This window comes from Nicotiana sylvestris, chromosome 8 (genome assembly GCF_000393655.2).
Source record: "Nicotiana sylvestris chromosome 8, ASM39365v2, whole genome shotgun sequence".
NCBI classification, from domain to species: domain Eukaryota; kingdom Viridiplantae; phylum Streptophyta; class Magnoliopsida; order Solanales; family Solanaceae; genus Nicotiana; species Nicotiana sylvestris.
This window is the reverse complement of record NC_091064.1, coordinates 114,001,212-114,012,542: the sequence shown is the minus strand read 5'-3', so window position 1 is coordinate 114,012,542 and position 11,331 is coordinate 114,001,212.

The following is an 11,331-nucleotide window of genomic DNA, read 5'->3' as shown; positions in this document are numbered from 1 at the left end:
AGACATGGGAATCTTTAAAGACAAGAAAATGCTTCTAATATCTGATATTATAGATGACAAATAATTGGATAATCTTAATTTTTATCTTAGTTTGGACTGTTGGTATTTTGCACTATTTTACTGGTTAGTGTACACGTTCGTATGACATGATCACAATTTTTTTTAAAAATAAATAAAATCAAAGTATGCGTTCGCGCAACTTTGACTAAACTTTCTTCATAATAATAAAGCGTTACTAATTGTGGATACGTTCGCGTGACATGATTTTTGGACGCGCCAAATAAATGGGTACACGTACGCGTGACCCGTTTCGAGATAATTTTCTTAATTTAAAAGTGGTAAAAGGTAAACGCACATAGGTTCTAAAATCAGTAGTTAGACAATTTAGTCAAGCCAAGTATGATCAAAGCGACCGTGCTAGAACCACGGAACTCGGGAATGCCTAACACCTTCTCCCGGGTTAACAGAACTCCTTACCTAGATTTCTGTATTCGCAGACATAAACAGAGTCAAATCTTTCCTCGATTCGGGATTCTAATCAGTGACTTGGGACACCATAAATTATCCCAAGAGGCGACTCTGATCTTAAAATAATAATCCCGTTTCGATTGTCATTTAAATTGGAAAAAACTCCCTTATACCCTTTCGGGGTAGGAAAAAGGAGGTGTGACAGCTCTAGCCACTCCGCTGGGGACCGAACCCAAAATCTCTGGTTCAGGGTTCAAGAATTCGAGCTTGTTATTGATTTTTACTTGGCTTCATTTATTGTTAATATTACTGTACTCTGTGAATCTTTTGTGCTAAATGTTATTTGTTTACTGCTTTATTATTGTTTGAATTGTATATAAATATTTTCTTACGCCACCTCTCTGAGTCTTCTGAAAATGGTGCACACGTTCGCGTGGCCCGCTTTTTCTATAGAAATTATACCAAATAGAACGAGGCTGGGCAAGCGACAAGGCCGGGTAGACTTCAGTGCTCCCAGTACGTCGCCCCCTCTTCGGCCCCAGTTGTCCACTTGGGTACCCAAGTCTAGACCAAAACCCCAGGATTTAAACCTAGAAAAACATAGCTTCATGCCGGATCCCTAGTAGGAATGCTTGTTTGCATCGCGTGCATTTGACTTAGGGGACTCAACACAGGGGTTGGGTCCGTCTAGGAAGGTGTACCCAAAATAACAGACCATCTTGATGCATCCTATGTGCTACATGTTGCATTTCTTCAAGGGTAAAAGGGTTATTTGACGGACCAATGATAGTTGAGGGCAAATGAAAAAAGAAGAAAAAGAAGGTGAAGTGTGAAAATAAAGTGAGTAGGGCCCAATTATATTTTCTGTCACATTTTTGTTAAGAATTAAAAAAAAGGAGCTTGAAAATTCAAAAAAAAAAGAGATTTTGCACTTTTTCATCTTTTTTTTCGAAAATAAAAAAAAATGGAAAAAGGAAATTCAAAAAGAGTTTACATGTTTCATCATTTTTCAAAAAAAAAAGAGAAAAAAATATTTTCTTTAAAATAAGTCATTTTTTTTTAAATTCTTGCCCGTATCCAATCGGCCTGAACTACGCATACCTGATTCTCGTCTTTCGGGGCATGATACGTAGGCAACCCACATAAGGTCCGGTCTTCCTAGTAAATCTTAGGTTCTTGGCTTCGCGGGTTCTTAGCCAAATCTTGCATTTTTAGCCATATAGGTTAATTTTAGAAAATAGCCACAACCATGTCTTGCATGTGTCTAGTAGGAAATGTTATTGTCTCACATAGTGATGGTTTCAGTTTTCTCATACAGATGCGGATTTATTTACCGGAGTTTGAGCATGATAGATTCCCCGTGATCATCCAGTCAGAATCGCTCAGTCAGGAGTTTCTTAAGGAGATTTGTTTTATTTTTATGTTTTGAGTCTGTTCTTCATTTTATGTCGTCTTTTACTTTCTAGTTTTGTACAGTAATGTCAAGTCTTTTGTTATTGTATTTTCTGCTTTATATTTGAAAAAATGTGTTGTAACTCAAAAATCCAAAAAAAAAAAAAGAGATGTTGCATTTATATTTCCGTTATAAGTTTTCTTTAGAATACTAATTCTAGAAATGAAAAAAAATTGAGGTTGTTTTTCCTTTAGGCAGTTAATATCTAGGACTTAAAATGAATTTTTTTTATGTTTCCTTTAGTATATTAGGACCAAAATTCAAAAAAAGAGAATTTTATTTTAGTACTTCTTTAAAAGCTTTCTTTAAGGTGTTAATTCCAAAATCCAAAGAATTTTATTTTGAGGTGTTCTTTGGGAAATTAGTGAAAAATGAAAAAAATTCTTTTTATTTTCATTAGAACTTTAGGATATTGTACATAGAAAAATACTTTATCTTTTGTTTATCATTAGAATTTCCCCTTTAGGTAATCAAAAACTGAAATCCAAAAATATCTTTTATCTTGTTCATTTCTCGCTTTGAAATCCTTCTTCAGGGATATCAAATGCAAGTTCAAAAAGATTCTCTTCTAGGGATTTTTCCTTAATAATTTCCGTAGAGTATTTGTTTCAAAAAGAAGAAAAATTCAAAAAAAAAAAAAGGGTTTGCTTTTATTTCTCTTTTCTCATCAGATTGTCAAAAAAGGGGAAAAGAAAAAAAAAGAACGTTGGTTTGTTTACTTTATTTCTGATCTTCCAGAACTACGCAAAGGTCTCTTTTAGGGTTTTATTAAAAAAAAAGAGAGAAAAAAAGGGGAAAAAAAGAGAAAAGAAAAAAGAGGTGAAATTATGGGATGTGAGATATGAGAGAAAGAAAGGGTGATGATTAAAAAAAGAGAAATGAAGGAAAATGGGCAAGCCAGCAAGTGCTAGAAAAGCAAAGAAAAGAGAGGTTGAAATGAACAAATTGGGATGATGTCAACTGATCTTTGTACCCTCGAAGTCATTTTAGAACCGATAACTGTGGCTAGGTGCATTGCATATAAAGTGAGATTATCTTATGTTAAATGCCCTAACGCTAACGTGATGTCTTCATTTTGTTATATTCATATCAGAAGGGTGGTTGGTTTGTGATTTTAAAGTGGTAGCTCTTCTCTACAACATAAGGTCAAAAGGCAATGGCAGACAACAACAGAACTGAGTTGGTTGATACCGGCACTCGAAAGCAGTTGGTTGAACAAGACAATGGGTTGGTTGAAGAGGTAAAGATGGTAAAACAACACATGGCTGACATGTATCAGGCTTGGATGACTGGGAAGGTACCACCCCCGCCACCACCTAGCCTCCTAGATGCCGTCCTTACCCAAGCTCCGAACACAATGCCAGATGATCCTCCATACTCTCCAGATCTACCCGCTTATCACAGCTTTCCCAACCGTCTTAGTAGCTCCATCACTCATCCTCCAATTACCTCTCCCTAAAATCGCCCTCCTGTCACATCTACTATCCCCGACAATGAATACTCATTCAAAGCTCATGATGCCCAATATTACCCCTCAGAGGTTGCCCACAAGGTTCCCAACTCATACAAGCAGGGTCCGCGGGATGGGTCTCATGTTGTAAACGAAGAGTTCACAGGAAGAAAAGGGCGAGATGGGATACCCAGGAGGCTGAAAGGCATAGAATAGTCTTCAAAGAACAAGCAAGGAATGGGAGACCAGGGTAGCATGTCTTACAAAGAATTGTCTATGTCCCCCGACGTTCATCTGCCTGCGAGATTTAAAGTACCAAAGTTTAACTTGTATGATGGGTGTGGGGATCCGGTATCCCATTTGAGGGATTATTGCAATAAAATGAGAAGTGTTGGCGAGAAAGATGATTTGTTGATGGCGTACTTCAGTGAGAGCCTGACTGAGGCAGCCTTGGAATGGCATAATCGTCAAGATGTTGGTAAGTGGCCTACATTGGGTGACATGGCTCAAAATTTTGTTTGATACTTTCAATACAGATCAGGTGTTACCCCAGACCGCTCCTCCCTATCTAAAATGGAAAAGAAGCCGAAGGAAAGCTTTAGGGAGTTTGGGCTCAGATGGAGGGAGCAAGCTGCTCGAGTTAATACCCCGATTGGTGAAGAAGAAATGGTTGAGCTTTTCCTACAAGCCCAGGGGGCCACCTACTTCAGTCATTTGATCCTGTCCTTGGGAAAGCCTTTCAAAGATATGTTAAAAATAGGGGAGCTAGTGGAAGAGGGAATCAAGTCAGGAAAAATCATGAGTTGTTCGAAAGACATTCAGAACACCCCAGTAAGCTTGGGTGGAAGAAAGAGAAAAAGAAAAGATGATCCGATGGGCTTTCCCGATCAACACTTCCAGCCTCGACATCGTCCCCGTGGATATCCTTGTGCGCCAGGTGATCCTCCCCAATGCCACTTCTCTCCACGGAACTCCCAAAATCGTACATCACTTTCCCAGTACCTAGCTCCACAAAATGCCTATCCACCCCCACGAGCCTACCGAAAACCTCCTAGATCAGGTTTCCGGCCCAATCAGGCATTTAAGAATGAGAGGTTGCTGGAAAAAAAAAGGCCTTCACTCCATTAGGAGTGTCATATGCCAGTCTGTTCCAAAAGTTGAAGCAATTGGACATGTTGAAGCCGACCCAGATAAAAATGCCAAACCCTCTTCCAAAGAAGTTTGATTTTTCTCAAAGGTGTGCCTATTGCTCAGATGCCCCGGGGCATGACATAGAGAAGTGTTGGAATCTGAAGAATGCGATTCAGAAGCTTATTAATGCAGGCGACATTGTCGTGCAAAATCCAGATACAACAAACACTTGCCAAAGTCCATCGCCTGTGCATAATGAGACACATATGGTGGGTATGGTTTATTCGGAACAGGAATGTGAGAATTCTTCTGGGAGCCTCGGAGGTCCATGTGCTACTAAGCTTTCAGCGCTATCAGGGGTTGATCTTAAGAACGAGCCGGCAAAGGGAACCCAAAAGCAATTTGCTAAGAACAATGTGATGAAGACTTATGGGGATCCTAGTATTGCTGATGCAGAATTCAGTGGCTAAGATACCATGCTTGGTAATTGGAAAGACGCTCCATTTCTTGGTCAGCCGGAGAAGAGCTTTTGGTGGTTTAGTTTGTTGTCATTTCTGTTGTCTGGGTTATTGCAGGGTTGTAATCCAGACATCGTTTTGTGATTCAAATCCTTCTATCCTTTATTTTGTCTAGTTCCTTTAGTCGTATTATCTCACTTAGTGTTTTCTAGGTTTGTTCTAGGTTTGTAGCCCCAATTTAGTTTGTCTGTTTTGTTGTCTAAACCCTTTCACCATCTGTCTAATGCCATTTTCTGTTTTCTATGATTTCTAGTCATTTTCGTTTAGTTCTCTTTTCTTTTCATAGTTCTTTTCCTGTTAACTCTAGTGACATGACATGCACGCGTAATTCTCAGCCTGGTTTTAAAAAAGTCAGTTTAGCCACGAAGCAATGAAACAATGTTGAAGATGTAGGGACATTTGAGGGAAATAAGTGAAGGCAATTTGAGATCACTTCAAGCCTGAATTGTGTGAAACTAGGGCATATAGAACATAAAAATACACTATTTAAATGCATTATGTTGCATCGGGTGAAGATAACGGCAAGTTTGCCCCAAATTTGGGGGCCGTTCGTGGTAGTGAGAGTGAGAATGTTGTCCAATTGTGCTTTATATGTAACAGATGTAGAAGGTGAATGTGTGGATATGGTCATCAAGTCTGGCGCAATCAAAAGATGTTACGAATGTTTTCCTTGGTTTGTTTAATTGTGTTGTTTGTACTTGGCATGTTTTGAAGATTGGGATGACGAAGGCATTTTGTTCTGCTATCTAAACACTTTATCCTTCGTTACCCCTTTGATCCTTATTTATTTTCTTTCATACCTCTCTTTCGGAATCAGCAGCAAAGATCATAAACACAAGTTTGAAAGATAAGTAAAAGAAAAGGAGAAAAGAAAAGAACGAAAAGGAAAAAAATGAAAAAAAAAAGAAAAAAAGGGAAGAAAAAACAGGGAAAAAGAAGAAAGAAAAAACAACAAAATAACAAAAAGAGAAAAGGAAGAAAGAAAAGAAAAGAAAAGAAAAGAGAAAGAGAAAAGAAAATCACAACAATAGAGCAATTCCTATGTCATGAACTACGTTCGACCTGATTCCTTTTAAGGATACGTAGGCAGCCTCACGGTTCGGTCTCATCAAAATAAAAATTCAAAAGTTCCCAAGCAAGAAATTGGGGTAGAAGTTGTGGTTGTTGTAAGAAATCTGATTCCGAAAGTTGTAATTTTGAACCCATATGAATTGTTTTGATATTCTTTCTTTTTAACCCTATCCAAAAGCCCACGTTACGGTCCAAAGAAAGACCCTCCGATCAGTCTTCGAGAGATGCCAAGTCAAGCAAGGAGAGGTAATTCGTATCAGGGGCAACACTCTGGTCCAAGCAGAAAAATAATGAAAATGAGAGAGTCTTATTGGTGAAAACCCTCGCGGGAACCGTAAGGCGACGGTAAGTTGAGAGAAAAAACAGAATGAGAGAGGCTTGATGGTGAAAACCCCTCGGCCACTATATGTCGAATAAGGATTGTGAATCAGATTGGATAATCAGAGCATGGAAGCCCAGTTTCACGGTTTGGGGTATAATAGGAGTTGAACATCAGACTTGCTTGACAGAATAGGCCACAGATGCATGTCACGGTCATTAGAGTTGTTGTCCACATCTGATAGGTTTCTACTTTGTAGTTTTCTTGTTAGGAATCATCTCTTTTATTTGTCCTTTACTTTGTTCCTTTTGTCTTGTTTACTTCCTCTTCCTGAGTATATTTGGTCAAAATAAGTGAGAAATGACTTCAAGATTTCCCACCAGCTTTCCAATTGCATAAAATGAGATCTGGCCAGTACATCAAAGTATCATAAGTTAGGAAAGAACAACAAGCGCACTGATCTGGTAACAATCAACATGCTTTGGGACCCTTGTGAAATGCAAAGGTTTGTTACACATCAATTCAGGAACAATGCAACAGATGAAGGATGCTAGGTAAACGGATGAAAGGTATTTCTGGTGAAACACGAGGGTTTGGTGCATATCAATTCATGAACAATTCAACAAGATGGAGGGGTTTGGTGAATGGATCAAAAGTATTTTCTGTGGTAAGATTGACAAAAGGTGTTTAATCAGTGACAAGCGAGGTCCTCCGAGCAGAAATCAAAATTATCATGGCAGGGGAAGGAGCAACCGTCCTCAAAGTCAAGGTCACAAGCCAACCACCATATTTTTAAACTGACAAGATTTTTCTTTGATTTGAAACAGGAGCAAAAAATTTCGTTTGTTTCGGAGAAACCCTTCGTAAAGAAATGCAGTCACCAAACATGTTTGATTTTTGATTTTCAGGACCCTCCTGGAAAATGGGACCCAGTTTAAAGTTCAGAAATAGCAAAATCTAACATAAATGTACCTCAAAAGGAATATAAGTTAGCTTGTGAATAATGGGATTTAGTTTTAAGATTTCCATTAGATCACAAGGTGTATCGTAAGCTCTGTCGTAGGGTAATATAATTCAGTCGTAAAAGCATTTTTTTAGGATAAGATTTGATTTTGAGTTTCAGGACCCTCCTGGATAATGGGATGTAGCTTTAAGACCCTCTTCGATAACAAGATTTAGCAGAAGTCACACTTTTAGAAGATATAACTTAGATTTAAAATTGTCGTTCAGGTAAGAATTGTCAGGACCCCCTGGATAATGGGACCTAGCTTTCGAATTCTTAGTAATATTTGGTAATATGATTCAGTTTAACAGTCATATATGTGCCCAGCCACCAAACTGGGGCAGAAAATTTTCTTTGTTTTTGTCTATTTTGCTGAAGTTAGGAGCCCGCCTGGAAAGCAGGAAATACATGTCAAGTTAGAAGTCAGGAGCCCGCCTGGAAAGCAGGGAATACATTTCAAGTCAGTAGTCAAGAGCCCGCCTGGAGAGCAGGGAATACATTCAGTTCAGCGATCAGGAGCCCGCCTGGAGAGTAGGGAATACATCAAGTTCAGCAGTTAGGAGCCCGCCTGGAGAGCAGGGAATACATTCAAGTTCAGTAGTTAGGAGCCCACCTGAAGAGCAGGGAATACATTTCAAGTCAGCAATCAGGAGCCCACCTGGAGAACAAGGGAGTATAACTCAAGTTTTAGCTTTCAAGTTCTTATTGATATTTGGTAATGTGGTTCAGTTTACACTTACATATGTGCCTAGATACCCAAACTGGGGCAGAAAATTTTCTTTGTTTTTGTCTATTTTGTTGAAGTCAGGAGCCCGCATGGAGAGCAGGGAATACATTTCAAGTTCAACAGTCAGGAACCCGCCTGGAGAGCAGGGAATACATTTCAAGTTCAGCAATCACGAGCCCGCTTGGAGAGCAAGGAATATATTCAAGTTCAGCAGTCAAGCGTCCACTTGGAGAAAAGGAAAGCGTCTCAAAGTACAATTCGAGATCAGCAATCAGGTATTCACCTGGAGAAAGGGAAAGCTTCTCAAATTACAATTCAAGTCAGCAACAAAAGGAGCTCGCGGCAAAAATGCGAGTCAATAGTCCGAGGTGATCAACAGAAGTTAGTCACAATAAATAAAAAAGAGAGAAAGGCAAGAAGTGAATCCAAATGCAGAAGTAGATGGAAGATGTGAACTGCTTAAGACATGGTGGAAGTCACAAGCACTACATGTCAGGTCTTGATCCAAAAGCTATAGAAGAACGAGCTAGCACCTGTAGCTAACAAGCGCCAAGGTTCAAATCTAAAAGTCTGCATGAAGAACCATTCAAGACTCAAGATCAAGCTTTAGAAGACTTATAGATAGGAATCTTGTAACTCGTAGTTGATAGGTTTAGTTAGTCTTTGTAATGTTTTGATTTTTGATGTAATAACAGGAACCGCGGACCGGAACCTCGGCGGAACGGCACCTCGACCGGATCTCCACCTCGGCATACTCCATCATCTCACTCACCTATGAACTACACGTGACCTGATTCCTTTATAGCCAAGGATATGTAGGCAGCTCAGATACCAGGGCTCGGTCACATTCCCCTTTTCTCTTAGCTTTAGTCTCTCCCAAATAAGGGTCGGGTCAAAAACCTGTCTAGTCATTCTTTGTCAGAAAATGCTTCGTGTTTTCAGTCAAAGAGGGGCAGCTGTAGACATGTGATTTTTTACCCTCCCCAAGATTTTTTTTATTTTAGCATGTAAATATTTAATTTAGGCCTAATATAGCTATTTCAACTATTTTTTAACTTCTTTACTTTATTTTCATCATAAAAATGGAAAATTACGAAAAATATATTTTTAGCTTACGTATCTTTCATAAATTTAAATAAAAATATACAAAAATAGTACTTATTTTTATCTTTATATAATTTTAAAAAATAAAAATATATAATAGTTTCATGTTAGCCTTTGGCATGGGGTAGTATTTTTATCTTACTTTAAAATGAGTCAATTAAGGTATTGGATCATGATTTTAAGAGTTTTTGAACCCAATTCTTGGCCCAATTTGGATTAGTCCATTAAGCCTAGGGACCCTTCTAGACTCTTCTTTGGAATAAAAAACAAATAAAGAGGACCCTAAGGACTTAACACAAAAGACCTAGGGACTAATGGGCAAAATATACAAAGATACACCTAGACCTAGACTCTACCTATAAATAAGTGCTTAAAAAATCAAAGAAAAAAAGGGACTGAAGAGAAAAAGCTATGCATCAATTAAGGAGACCCCCCCCCCCCCGCCCAGAACGTCATCTCCCTCGACGCAACCCATCTCTGAAAGCACCCCTGAATTTCCAACGAGCCCACCCTAGCGAAACAACCCTCTTCGCCCATCTTCTTCTCCAAAATCCGAAAAGAACAAGATTTGGAAACAAAGCCAACGACCCTTCAGCCTCTTCTTCTTCTTTGAACCCAACATACAAACACAAGAACATAGACCCCAGCAATAAGAAAAGGCTTCAAAATGATGGGTTTTGATTGAATATTGGAGTTGTTTGTGAGTTCGTTCGAGTTCGCCGTCGGCCGTTGGTTCCCGTCCGTGGCTCGTGTCGAGGTCGCCATTTAAGAGTCGAGGTCGTTTGCGGTGATATGCTATTACGACCGAGTCGGGTTCGTCGCCTTCGTTTCGGTTCTAGTCAGAGGTGAATGCCTTTGGAATAGGAAGTTTACACACAAATTTCAGGTTAGCTTTAACAGTTGGTGCAACTTGCATATTCAGTCTCTTTTTGCATGCCAGTGAATATGACAACCAAATCTATGGTTTTACATGCTTCAACAGCTTGTTGAGGTGACGTTTATAACCTCTGTCCCTTTAAGCTTTCAAATACGTGCTTCATTAATCCATGGAAAGTTCATGGAATTGGTTTTAAAATTGCTGAAAGTTTCTTTTGGTTTCTATGTTAAAAATGAGAGTTGACATGGGATCTGTTGTGCCAGTTTGTTTATTACAGTAGTTTTTCTTTGTTATGGTTTTAGATTCCTTTTGTATGTTTCTAAATAGATTGGTTTGCTCCTTGGGAAATCAGTGCATGGGTTTGTCGTGAAGAATCATTGGGAACTTAATGTTGAGCTTTGTACTTGCTTAGTAGACATGTGTGCTAAATGTGGATCCTTGAATTTTGCTTCTCTGGTTTTCGATATGATGAAAGATAGAAATGTTGTTACTTGGACTGCTTTAATTTGTGGAGCAGCAAAACATGGTTTTGGAACTGAAGCGTTGGAGATATTTAGGAAAATGAGACATGGGAATCTTTAAAGACAAGAAAATGCTTCTAATATCTGATATTATAGATGACAAATAATTGGATAATCTTAATTTTCATCTTAGTTTGGACTGTTGGTATTTTGCACTATTTTACTGGTTAGTGTACACGTTCGTATGACATGATCACAATTTTTTTTAAAAATAAATAAAATCAAAGTATGCGTTCGCGCAACTTTGACTAAACTTTCTTCATAATAATAAAGCGTTACTAATTGTGGATACGTTCGCGTGACATGATTTTTGGACGCGCCAAATAAATGGGTACACGTACGCGTGACCCATTTCAAGATAATTTTCTTAATTTAAAAGCGATAAAAGGTAAACGCACATAGGTTCTAAAATCAGTAGTTCGACAATTTAGTCAAGCCAAGTATGATCAAAGCGACCGTGCTAGAACCACGGAACTCGGGAATGCCTAACACCTTCTCCCGGGTTAACAGAATTCCTTACTTAGATTTTTGTATTCACAGACATAAACAGAGTCAAATCTTTCCTCGATTCGGGATTCTAATTCGGTGACTTGGGACACCATAAATTATCCCAAGTGGCGACTCTGATCTTAAAATAATAATCATGTTTCGATTGTCACTTAAATTGGGAAAAAACTCCCTTATACCTT